Below are 11,751 nucleotides of genomic sequence, written 5' to 3' on the forward strand. Positions count from 1 at the left end.
CACACCGCAGCGCTTCAAACGCAGTGGGCTGATGAGCAACGGGAAAGCAAGGAGTCTATTACCAAGTTAGTGGGTTGATTTATGGAACCTGAGTTATGATTAGAGGGCTTAAATAAATTCGGTATCAGCATAAGACATTTTTCAAACCACCACGCGATTTCTAACAGCTTCAAGCTATGCATTTCGGACACAGATGAATAAACCAAATCAGATGACTTCATCAGGTCATTATAAGCAACCACACACCTCTGCATGGCTGGGAAGAAACTTCTGCTTTCCAATAACATGTTGGGGTTGTGCGGTTCTTAAATGCTCTTAAAATCACCCCTATGTTATTCTAATACAGATTAAAATTACATAGCTAAGAGAGGGAAATATTTGATGTCACATCCAGCTGCACCACTTGGTTTCTGAGCCCACTGGGGGATGTGGCAGCTTCAGCAAGGCTCTGTGCATGCACAGCCTTTCACCTGCTCGGTTGAATTTGCAGGATTAGGGCTTGCATTTCATAAAATATCAATTTGACTTTAAACCAGCAGCCAGCCCTCTGCAAGAACCCTAATACTGCAAGAGTGTTTCATGAGTTTCCAGCTGTAGATACTTATTCTCTCTGAGGAAAATGAATAGAAATCGGTTTCAATACTTTTTTTTTTTTTTCCACAGAAAAGAAAAAAAGGCTGAACAAGCGTTCTTTGCAGCAGAGCCTGGAGTTGCAAGATTTTACCCAGATAAAAGGTGTCAGGCTGAACCGCCCTTGGTTTGGGATGTCTCCTTGGGTGGGACACGGCTGAGTCACTTTGGGCATGGACATGTGTGTTCTCCAGCCCTGGGTCAGACAGTGGGAATGCAGCCGTGTGTGAAAGGAGTTGGTGAAAAGATGGAAGGACCTTGGACCAGAGGAGAGGCCATAGCCACAGACATAGCATGGGTGTAGTGCTTGGACAATGCTTGGAGCTAGACCAGAAGCGAAGGCGCTGCTCTGGAGGAGACAAGGATGGGGACAGAGAAAAGCTTGCCCAGCATCAGTGGTGCACACGGGCAGCCCAGCTGCTCTCCTCATGTCACAGCTGAGGCCACCCTGCCTACCCAGAAACAACCACGCAAGCAGCAAGCTCCTGGTGAATCAGCATCCCCCTCCTGCGACGCTTCTCCTCGATGGCTGCAGCAGCACTGGCCTTGCTCCAGACATGTCCACTGCTGCCTGGTGACCTCCCACTGGGATCTGCAGGGATCTGCTCCTGCCAGCCTCCCACAGAGGTGCTCTCCCTGCCAACCCCAAAGGGAAGCCCAGTTAGGGACCAGATCCAGCCCTACCAACTAGTAGAGAAGTTCACATGCTGGAGGGAAAGCATCAAGGGGTGGGGGTCAGCAGACCCCTTCCCCCTCCCAGGATCACAAACCCTTAACCAACAGCCCAAATGTCAGACCTGTGCTCTGTCACAGCACTCAGAAACAGCCGACAATGAACATAGCGGAGCAACAGAGACACAGAACCACAAGCAACCCCTGGATCAGTGAGAAAAACGCTCCCAAATAGCAGGGAGAAAGCGCAGAGCAAGTTCTGCTTGTTGAGGTTTATCATTTTTCTTTGTAATATTTTGCAGGAGAACGGTGCATTTGCTTTTCTTTTTTCTCCTTCTTTTGTTTCCAAAGCCCCTGGTACTTTTCAGTCAGATGCTGTTACCAAGAAGCAAAAGGTCTCCATCAAGAGTGTGACAAACAGCAGTATTGGCGGAAAATATGCCAGATAATGGCCAGTCACCAACGTCTGACATTATTTCTGGTTCTCTTCCCTTTTAATTCTTCATTCCCCTCCCCCCCCACCTCAACTCCAGCCAACAGTGATGTACAGAAAATGATGCATTTGCTGTATTAAAGTATATGCTATTCCCTGTCCCTTTTCAGACACTTTGGATGTTGCACACACAATTGAAATGCAATAATAATCACAGACAAAACAGGGAAAGGCAATTAATGAAACCCAAACCCGCGACCCAACTCTCACTTGGCAGAGAAGCAAAAAATATCCCAAACCCAAGGAGCCCCTCACCAGTGAGATGCTTTTAGGAAAAGTTATATATATATAAATGAGTCTCAGACAGTTACCTCTCTGGGGAGGAGGTTTTGTAATCCTTCCCCTTCCCCACCGTCCTTCCCCATCACAACAGCACAAACTAACCATGGCTCGATTCTAAATCCCTGGGATTATTCACACTCTGTGTACCATTTATAGCCATGTATCAAGAGAAATGTGTGATGAACACATCCCCTCCTGCAATCACCCGTGGATGTGGATTGCTGGACCGGGGTTCATCAGTCTTCCACCACCCCCCTTGCCCAAAGCACACACCGAACCCATTCTTGCGACTTGTTGGGTAAACAGAGGCAGCCTCACATACATGGGCACAGCACACATATGAAGAGAAACAACTTTCACCTCCGGAAAGCCGGGATTGTTAACATGACAGACATGTCTACCCCAAGCCTTACTTCTGCCGGGGAGGAAACAGGTAGGAAAGAGCAGAGGGGTGATGCAGGTACAGGGGTGGACGCAAGTTTTCCAGGAGAAGGGAAACACAGACAAGCGGAATGAGACAGACACAGGGTTGGCCAGGTGTGCATGCGTCTCACCTACCTTTGCATGGAAAAGAAATCTCCAAGGGAGAAGTGTCCGAGGCAGAGAAGCAAAATAAATTACTAACAAAAACGGTTTGAAAAATTCCCCGCTGGGAAAAGATTTAAAATAAATTAAAATTAAAAAGGCACCCCCCCATCCCCCCCCCCCCCCCCCTCCTTGCACACAGGCACACTCACACGCGCACACACACGCACCTCAGCACCCGGGGGGTGGGGGGAAATAAAAGGCAAAGATGAGGATCAGCTGAGTGATGGGGAGCACAGGACCTGCAGGCGAGGACCGGGGAGTTGTGTTAGATCCGTGGCTGCGAGGACTGAGCGTGTGCAGGAACGAGATGGTTTAAAAGGAGAATACATGGTAAGAAATTGTGGCTGCTCAGGCTGGAGTCTGAAGCTCTGGTGTCCAAGAAAAAAAAAAAAAAAACACCCAAAAAACCCACAAATAGGACCTCTTCCTTCACGGGAGGGCTCGGGGGGGGGCTGTGTGTGGCTGCGTGAGTGTGTTTTCCAGGCGGGTGGTGTTAAGAAGTGACAGAAGCTTCCTTCCAAAAAGCCCGGAGGGTCAGCACGATGGTGGGGCGCTGGGAGGCGATGGAGGTGCGGGTGGGGGCAAGTTCGGCGGCTCTGCAGTGGGGAGGCGAGGAGGAAGGGCCGCTCTGTGCTGTCTGTCTGTCTCTCCCTATCTGTGTCTTACGGTACGTTCACCGGCAGCTCACGGAGCGGCTGCACAGTGAGGGAGAGAATCACTGTACAGGCATAGAGGGAGAAATGCCGTCCTTACAGTGACACCAAATGTCTTTAGGGGAAACCTACAATTAGAGACGCGTAAGGTAGGGATTTCAGAGGAAAGGGAGAAAGCTACTCGAGCATGCAGCTGTGGGGGTCTCGGGACAGCTGTTTGCCCCCTGCCCTCAGCCCTCTTCCTGACAGACACTGGCTTTGGCATGTGGCTTTGCCCTGAACCAGAAAGCAGGTGTCCCAAAAAAAGCAGAGAGCACAAACACCCCTTGGGGAAGTTTAACAAAACAACCTTCAACCCTTTCCCTCAAAATCAGCCCTCATCCTACCCCCACACATGCAACAGGAACTCAGAGGTGATCACAACCCACTGAAAATCACTTTCCTACTGTGTTTTGTGGAGTGGTAACAGAAGGGTAACATAGGGATGACACCACAGAGTGCTGCAGCCCCATCGTCCCCACCACCCTTGGCCAAGAAGCCTGATCCCACACCAGCACAGCCTCCTCATCCTTGGAGCCACCTGTTTGGGTGCTGAGTGGCCCCGAGCTGGCCCTGGGAAGAAGACACAAGGTGAAGTGTTGCACACAGACAACCTTTGTGGTGGTTCGTGTCAAGTCATCTCAATCCTCAAAGCTGGAGATGGGTTCTCCTTACTCAGACCAAGAAAACCCCAGGTGTTAGAAGAGATGTTCTTGCTTCTGCCACAGGCATATATTGTAAATAAGCAGATAATAGATGCCCAGATCTCTGTTGGGGTGCTGTACAACAGGCATTCTGCACCCTAGAAGCTCCTCCGCTCCCTCTCAGTTCTGCATGGACCCTTCTCCAGACCTTCAAGACAATGACGAAGCCTTTGTGTTCACAGCTAGAATAGCTAGGTCAGGGTAATTAACACTTCAGTCCTAAAAATGTTCAGGAAAGCAAGCACTTCCATCTCACTGTGAAAGGCCCTCTTACATTAACTCTCTCTGGAACAGACACGGAGCTGTTTACAACAACTTGAAAGGAAGTTGTACAGAGGTGGGTGTCAGCCTCTTCTGTAAGGTAACAGTGATAGGACAAGAGATTATGTCCTCAAGTTGCATCAGGGGAGATTCAGGTTGGATATTAGGAAACATTTCTTCTCAGAAAAAGTGGTGCTGCAGTGGCACAGGCTGCCTTGGGAGGTGAGGGGTCACCATCACTGGAAGTGTTCAAGAAACACATAGATGTGGCACTAAGGGAGGTGGTTAGTGGGCATGGTGGGGATGGGATGATGGTTGGACTTGGTGATCTTAGAGGTCTTTTCTATCCTTAGTGATTCTATGATTCTAAGCCCTCTTTCTGGAAAAGCCACAATTTATGGTGGAAAATACCCATGGCACCTCCATCCCAGCATGGCTTGGCTTTGCCATGGCATTGAGCAGAAGCCATAGTACCTAGGGCTGGTTCTGACATATAAGGTAAAGTCCTTTGAACCCCAACATATTGCCTGGCACTGAAATACAGCCTCTCATTAAGTTCTCATATGCCTTTGGATCAGAGGCAGCTGTTGCTGCCTGCTTTCAGCAGAACTCAGTTGTGTTTACCATAGGGCCATAGAATCACAGAATCATTAAGGTTGGAAAACACCACTAAGATCATCCAGTCAGCCCACCCCCACCATTCCCACTAACTGTCCCTCAGTGCCACATCCACATGGTTCTGGAACACCTCCAGGGATATTGACTCCATCACCTCCCTGGGAATCCTGCTCCAATGCTTGACTTATCCTTTACTTCAGGCTTCGGGGTAACAGCTCTGTGGTAGTAACTAGTGCAGAAGCAAGAGCAGACTTCCTAGCCACAGAGTTCAAAATTGGTGTGAGTTATTCCCATTCCCACATACACACACCTATTTGTGCCTTCCCTATTCCTACATATTCTAGGGGGGCTTGTTCACCCCTCAGTGCTCTCATGCCAACAAGCCCAGCCTGGCTGCTGAGGTTAATACCCATTGGCTCTTTGTCTTCCCCCCTGCCAGTCACAGGACATTTGCCATTCCTTTGTCTCATTAAAAGGCATCTGCTCTTTCTTCCCGGGAAGAAGGGCTTAAATTCTGTCCCCGAAATGATGAATCTGAGCATGATATGATTTCAGATGCCTGCAATTCACCAACAAGCCCCTTCAGGGGGAACAAGGAAAAAATGCAATTGAATTTATTCATGCATGAATATCAAATGAGAAAAAGAAAATGAGGAGAAGGGCAGGAGAAAGTGGGAGAGGGTGAGACAGAGGAAGAAACAGGGCAGTAAGGAGAGGCAAGAGAAACTGAATGAAGGAAGATGCAGGGAACACGCAGAGAGGGACAGGGAGGTAGATGCACATGTAGCACAACCTGTGGGTCTGTATGGGAACTGCTGAATCACAGCCTGAACCACTGATTGGTCACCTGAGGTGAGCACCGAGTCAGCCATGGGGCCACAGGTGAAGGTGATATACCTGTGTGAGTGGAAGGGGTGGAGCCTGGTTCCACCTCTCCCAAACCCCATTTAAGGGCTGACCACCACTAGGGAAGGATCTCTTCTTGGAGATTCCTCCCACATGGAGTCCCCTGTGAGCCATCTTCTCTTTTGTATTATTTGTGTACTGTTTATATAGAACTACTTAAAATATACCATCACCTATACTATTTCTTTGCGGAGTACTATCCTTGGGAGTTATTTACCCCACAGAGTCATCACTGATGCCCCCATCCCAGGGCCACATATATTTGTTTTCCAGCATATCTACACCATGAGGGTTAGGCAACATTCAAACTCTTGTTAAAATGACCTCTCCAGATCCATAAAACCATGTAACAATTGGAAGAAAATGAAAGGGACCAGGAAGGGAAACGAAGGCATATTGTCCAACCCATCACAATTTTGGTGATCACAAGAGCAAGCCTAGGCCAGCTTGTGCTTCTGCACAGATGCAAATCCAGAGAAGAGCCCCTCACTCTCATAATCCTTCTACCATGCAGGATTTCCATGGGCTTGCTCTGTGGTAATCCCATCTTTGTCACCAAGCCTGGAGCCAAGACACTGCTGCCCTCCCTGAACAGACTCTCCTCCCCCCCAGCCCCAAGAGAAGGCCCTACAGGCACACATATCATCTGGCAGCTCAGGAAGACACAGGACTCCATCTTCAACCACCAAAGCTCCTTCAAGGAGTTTTGTCACCTGCTCTGAGGTGTGGGATGGGATGAAACTGAATGGAATGTGGAGGAAAGTGATGGAATGTAAGGAATATGGAATGTCCTGCAATGACTACCAAGTCCAACAGCAAATAGGTATGAGGTCTTCTGGGAGTAACCTGGGGGTGGGACACATCAGGTGTGAGAATGGCACACCCTGGTCCTACACATGCACACACATCATTTCTAAAGGTCCCTCCTCGCCTCCTCTGCTATTTTTGAGAAGAACAGAAAAGCCCACGCCTGGCAGTATGCCAAGGGGAAGCTGAACCTGCAACACTGGACTTGGAGGCATCGTCTGGCCACATCTCAGAGGCACCAACCAGCCACAGCCATGAATGGTTTGAGTTCATTCGAGACCCACAGGAGGGAAAAGGAGTGGCCAGCCAGACAGAAGACTCTTCCATGGCACTCTCAGGTGGAGCACCAGGTCCAGCATCTGTTGCCACCGTGGATTTGTGTTTTCTGCTTCCAGGAGACAGTGCTCAGCTTTTCTCACAGCCTTCAAAATAGAAAGAGAAAAATAAAATGAGAGAGAGAGAGTGTAAGCTCTGACGTGAACCTAACTTTAGATCCAAGAGCTGATGACTCACTCTGCTGGGGGAGAAGTGGCTGAGCTGGCTGTAGGTTTCTGTTTATATACCTCACTGAGCTAAATATATAGACTGAGAAGTTCTGTTCTAGCCCAACAGCTTCAATCTTAATGTTCCTTTCCTTCTAAATCTCTCCCTTTTTTTCCTCCAGCATTGCCTTCTTAATCCCCTTATGCTTTCTTTGTTGTGGAAGATGGAAGCAACACGTCTCCCCACCTTCTCCTCTCCCTACAGCTGGGGGATCTCTGGGAGTGATTCAGTGTTGTGGCTCTGAGGCAGAGCCTCTCACGTGGAGCATCCAGAGCCTTTCCCAGCTGGCCTGGCACTCCCCCACCACTCTTTGATGGCTTGATGGTTGGACTAGATGATCTTGTGGTCTTTTCCAACTTAAAGGATTCTTTGATTCTATGCCATCCATAGGGCCAGCATCTGGATTTGAGCATCTGCTCCTGGTCCTAAGGCCAGCATCCAGATCCAACATCTGCTCCTGGTCCTGGTGGTCCATCTGGGACAGATGATAAAGGATGAACATCTTATGTGCTGGCCCTATGGTACCCCCACATTTCTCCTCTCCTCACCCCAAATGGGTGAGATAAGTGGAGAAGGGAATAGTAACAGCTTGGAAAGAGGCCAAAGGAAAAATATCAATCCCTTTTGCAGAGGAGAGAGGCAAAGAATGCAAGCAAAAAGGAGTTTCTGCCCCCCAAAAGGGCAGCTAGAGGTACAGTGTCAGACGATTTTCCAGATGGGAGACAAAGACCATGTGTGAAAAGGTGATGTGTTACGGAAAACAGCAGCAGAGAGGAAAAGCATAATGAAGGGGTGTGTGTTTGAGGGAGAGGTCTCTGAGGGATGGAATTCAATTTAGCACAGCTCAGTCTAGGAAATGAAGCTCAGCACTGCAATGTGCCACGCAGCTGCTGGGAAGAGAGCAGTGCCTTCAAAAGCTCTGAGTGAATTTTCTCCAGATGTTGGTCTGTGGGATACATCTGGGGCATGTGCACTTCCTCTAGGCATCCTGCAGGTTCAACCCAAGCCTCTAAGGGGCTGTCTCACCCAGTAGAGCATCCTCCCTTCAGCAGCTCCTCCAGGGAGCAAAGGATGAAGCTAGAGCTGAAAAGCACCCCAGGCTGGGATGCACTCCCAGGCATCCTCATTGCTCCAGAGGAAAACCAGATGAGCACCTATAGCCATCCAAGTGGCAGAAAGCAGCAGTGGTCCGAAAAGTGAGAGGATGACTTGGGGCTAGGATGGAAAATGGGGAGTGGATTTACAAAAAAGAAAAACAAAGGCAATCTTGTGGTGCCACCTCGTGATAGGTTTGCACAATGTAGTCCTGGGTCCAAGGACAGTCATCTTCCAAGGCATGAGAGCAGGAGCAGGACGAAGGTGAGAGCCCATGAGCAACAAGAGCAACAAACTGCGAGGCTCATTCACATTTGCTAGGCTCAGAAAGATGTGACTGGTTCAGATGCTGCTGACTGTAACACAGGCAGCAGGTAACAAAATACAAACAATAGAGTTTCCACTGGGATACCTAAAAAAAACTGAGGGGATACAACTCTTTATATCGTGCCCCACAACAGAGAAAATGGCGCAGTAAAGGCACAAAATACATAAGTTCATAAGTTCATAAGGTTGGAAAGGACCTATAAGATCATCTAGTCCAACCATCCTCCTATCACTATCTCTACCCAACTACTAAATTAAATCCTTTAGCACCTCATCTACAGAAACGGAGAACGTGCTTTTTAGTACTGTCTGTAGAGCTCTCCTCTGCAGAAGAAGATGGCTGTTTCCTTCTCCTTGATTAAAAGCATAATCCAAGACAACAGGAAGGGTTTGAGATTCAGTTGAAATTCAGATTGGGCATTAGGAAAAAATTATTCTCGTAAAAAGTAGTGCTGCACTGGCACAGGCTGCCCAGGGACAGGTGGTGGAGTAACCATGTCACCATACCTGGAGATGTTTAAGAACTGTGTGGATGTGCCACTGATGGATATGGTCAGTGGGCATGGTGGGGGATGGGCTGATGGTTGGACAAGGTGATCTTAGTGGTTTTTTCCAGCCTTAATGATTCTACGACTCTGAGGTGAAAATTGACTATACCCAGACCCTGGTTCTGGGCTCCAGAGCAACAGGAAACAGGATCAGATCCCCAGGACATAAACTGATAGGGCCCTTTTCCCTTGCAGTGATCCTTTTTCCAACATTACCCCTTTTCTGCTCTGAAGTATGGCACACTCTGATTTCCCCCTCATTGACCAGATTATGTTCTCACAGATCCTTGATGATCCAGTGAAAAATTTCCTAGGTCTAGAGGAAGCTCTTGTACTTTCCTCTTGCTGAGATACAAAACAAGGCATCTTGTCCAGCATTTTTCAGCTGGAGAAGCATTATATAAGCACTTGATGAAGAGAACAGATCTAACTAGCTTCCTTCTCAGAGATGAGGAACCTGTGGCCCAGCAAGGGAAGCAATTGATCCAACATCACCCCAGCTCAGCACCAACTCAGTGGGCCCTGGTGGATGCTACATCTTAGCAAACAACAAGCAAGTCTCAGGCTGCAAGGAGCACATTGCTAAGGGAAGGGCATTTCTGATGCACCTTGTGCTGTGCAGCTGCATTCACACTGGGAAGGACAATCTTATTTTCTGCCTTTGAGACTGATGCAAGGCACCTGCTCCACACCCTTTGTGGGACATTGCCTTCTCCTTCTCCTGCTCTGCACAGAGACACACAGATGCAGCCCATCAGTGGGCAGAGTGCTGTGGGCTGGACAGCACAGTCAGAGCCAGGAGTAAGCAAGAAGCATCAAGTAGAGATTTAGGCTGCCCATATCTTGCTCCCAGTTCTGGGAAGCCCTGTGTGAGTCATGTTGTCCTTCCGCACAGCAAGGATATTTCCATCCTTCTGCTTGAGCGTGTTAGAGACCAAGGCTGAAGAGCAGAATGTAAGAGCTGAGTGCTCGTTGTATATCTTAAGCACATGCTTGGTATTTCTGCATGCGTCATTGCCCACCAGCTGAACTTGCAGCAGAGGGAGGGCATGGGAGCAAGGGGAGAGAAGACGTGTGATTTTAGCCATGCTCAGCAGGAGGAGGAGAGGCAAAGCAAAGCAATGCTGGTGTTCTCCCAGCTGCTGTAGCAAGACAGCAAGCAAGTAGAGCAGTAGAAGGCAAATCAAGCAGGGAAGGGAATGTTTTTAATGTGCAGAGAGTGATTCAAGAGTGACCCTGCACTGCAGGCCAGACAGATGGGAAGTAGGATGAGGGATGCAACTGCATTCTAGGATACCCAAAAATACTGCAGTACTGCTACATGTGCAGGGGCCTCATTCATTTTGTGCTTTGTGTCTGTCCCAGGTGCCTGAAGAGCATGGGAATGGCACGCTGTAAGGGCCAAAATGCTGAGAAGCCTTCCTCTGGACACTGCTGAGGAAGGGATACACCAAGACAAGCCCTCAGCTGTTGCAAAAGAAGGAGGATCCAAAGATAAAGACCAGCTCACACGTCTTCATTTGCTCAAGTCTCATCTGCTGGGAATGCATGAAAAGTTGGAGGAGAATGACCTTCCACCAGTCCCAATGACGCAGGCTTCTTGATCTTCTAGCTGCATTAAGTATAACATGGAAGCAGCTTGGTAGAATCCTAGTAAAACATTTTTGTGCTCTTTTTTGTACCTTGGCATAGAGGAGACAAAATCACAATGCTCAGGTGTGTTGGCTGAGGGGACCTGAAGGCTGCTTTCAAAGACAGCCTCCCAGGAACTGCTCATCTGTTTGCTGGCTGCAAACCTCCCCAGAGAGGCTGGGGATGGCAGAGCTGGCTTTCCAAGAGCTGGTTTCCACTGCAGAGCTAGTTTTCCAGGCAGCACCGGTACCACACTGCACAAACTGAAAGGTTCTCCACCCCTTAGAGCTACACTACAGCAACTTTGTGAAGGAGACACACACACACACACAATCAGTTTTCATTCAGACACCTTTTTGGCTCACATCTAAGCCAAGATTCAGCTAGAATTAATTGCCTGAGAGAACAACAATGCACTCCAGTCCAAGTCTTGTGGGGAAAATCTGATGAATGATTTCAGCTGTCTGGGAAAATGACATGTCGTCAAAGTTATATTTGAGGAGTGAAGGATAACGTGCGTCTCCATCAGGGCTTATGGTTGGAGGGGTGAGGGAGAGGTTTTCTGCTGTCAGTCTGAGAGAGATGGGGGAAGAGAGTAAAGCACTCCTGCAAATAGTTAGGAGAATTGTGCCAGCTTGATCAGAAATGCAGAAAATAAAACCTACCAGGAAAGGATGAAGCAGAATGAAGCTGAATAGACTACAGAAGATTGAGAAGGGACACAATAACGTTCTTCAGATACGTAAAAGGTCACTACAAAAGGAGAGGAGTCCTCAGATCTCAGCGTCCACAGTGGGCAGAGGAGGAAGTAACAGGCTTACACAGCAGTACACGCCTGCACTCGAGGCCCTCAAAACTTGGCCAGCCAAAGCCTCTTGGGAATGACACGTGCACTGAGCCTCATGGGATGGACATGAATTCCTGAGGACCCTGTCTTCTCTGGGTCTCTAATC

Source organism: Cyrtonyx montezumae, unplaced genomic scaffold, assembly GCF_038088225.1.
Source record: "Cyrtonyx montezumae isolate F1298 unplaced genomic scaffold, pur_monq_1.0 scaffold_3, whole genome shotgun sequence".
NCBI classification, from domain to species: Eukaryota; Metazoa; Chordata; class Aves; order Galliformes; family Odontophoridae; genus Cyrtonyx; species Cyrtonyx montezumae.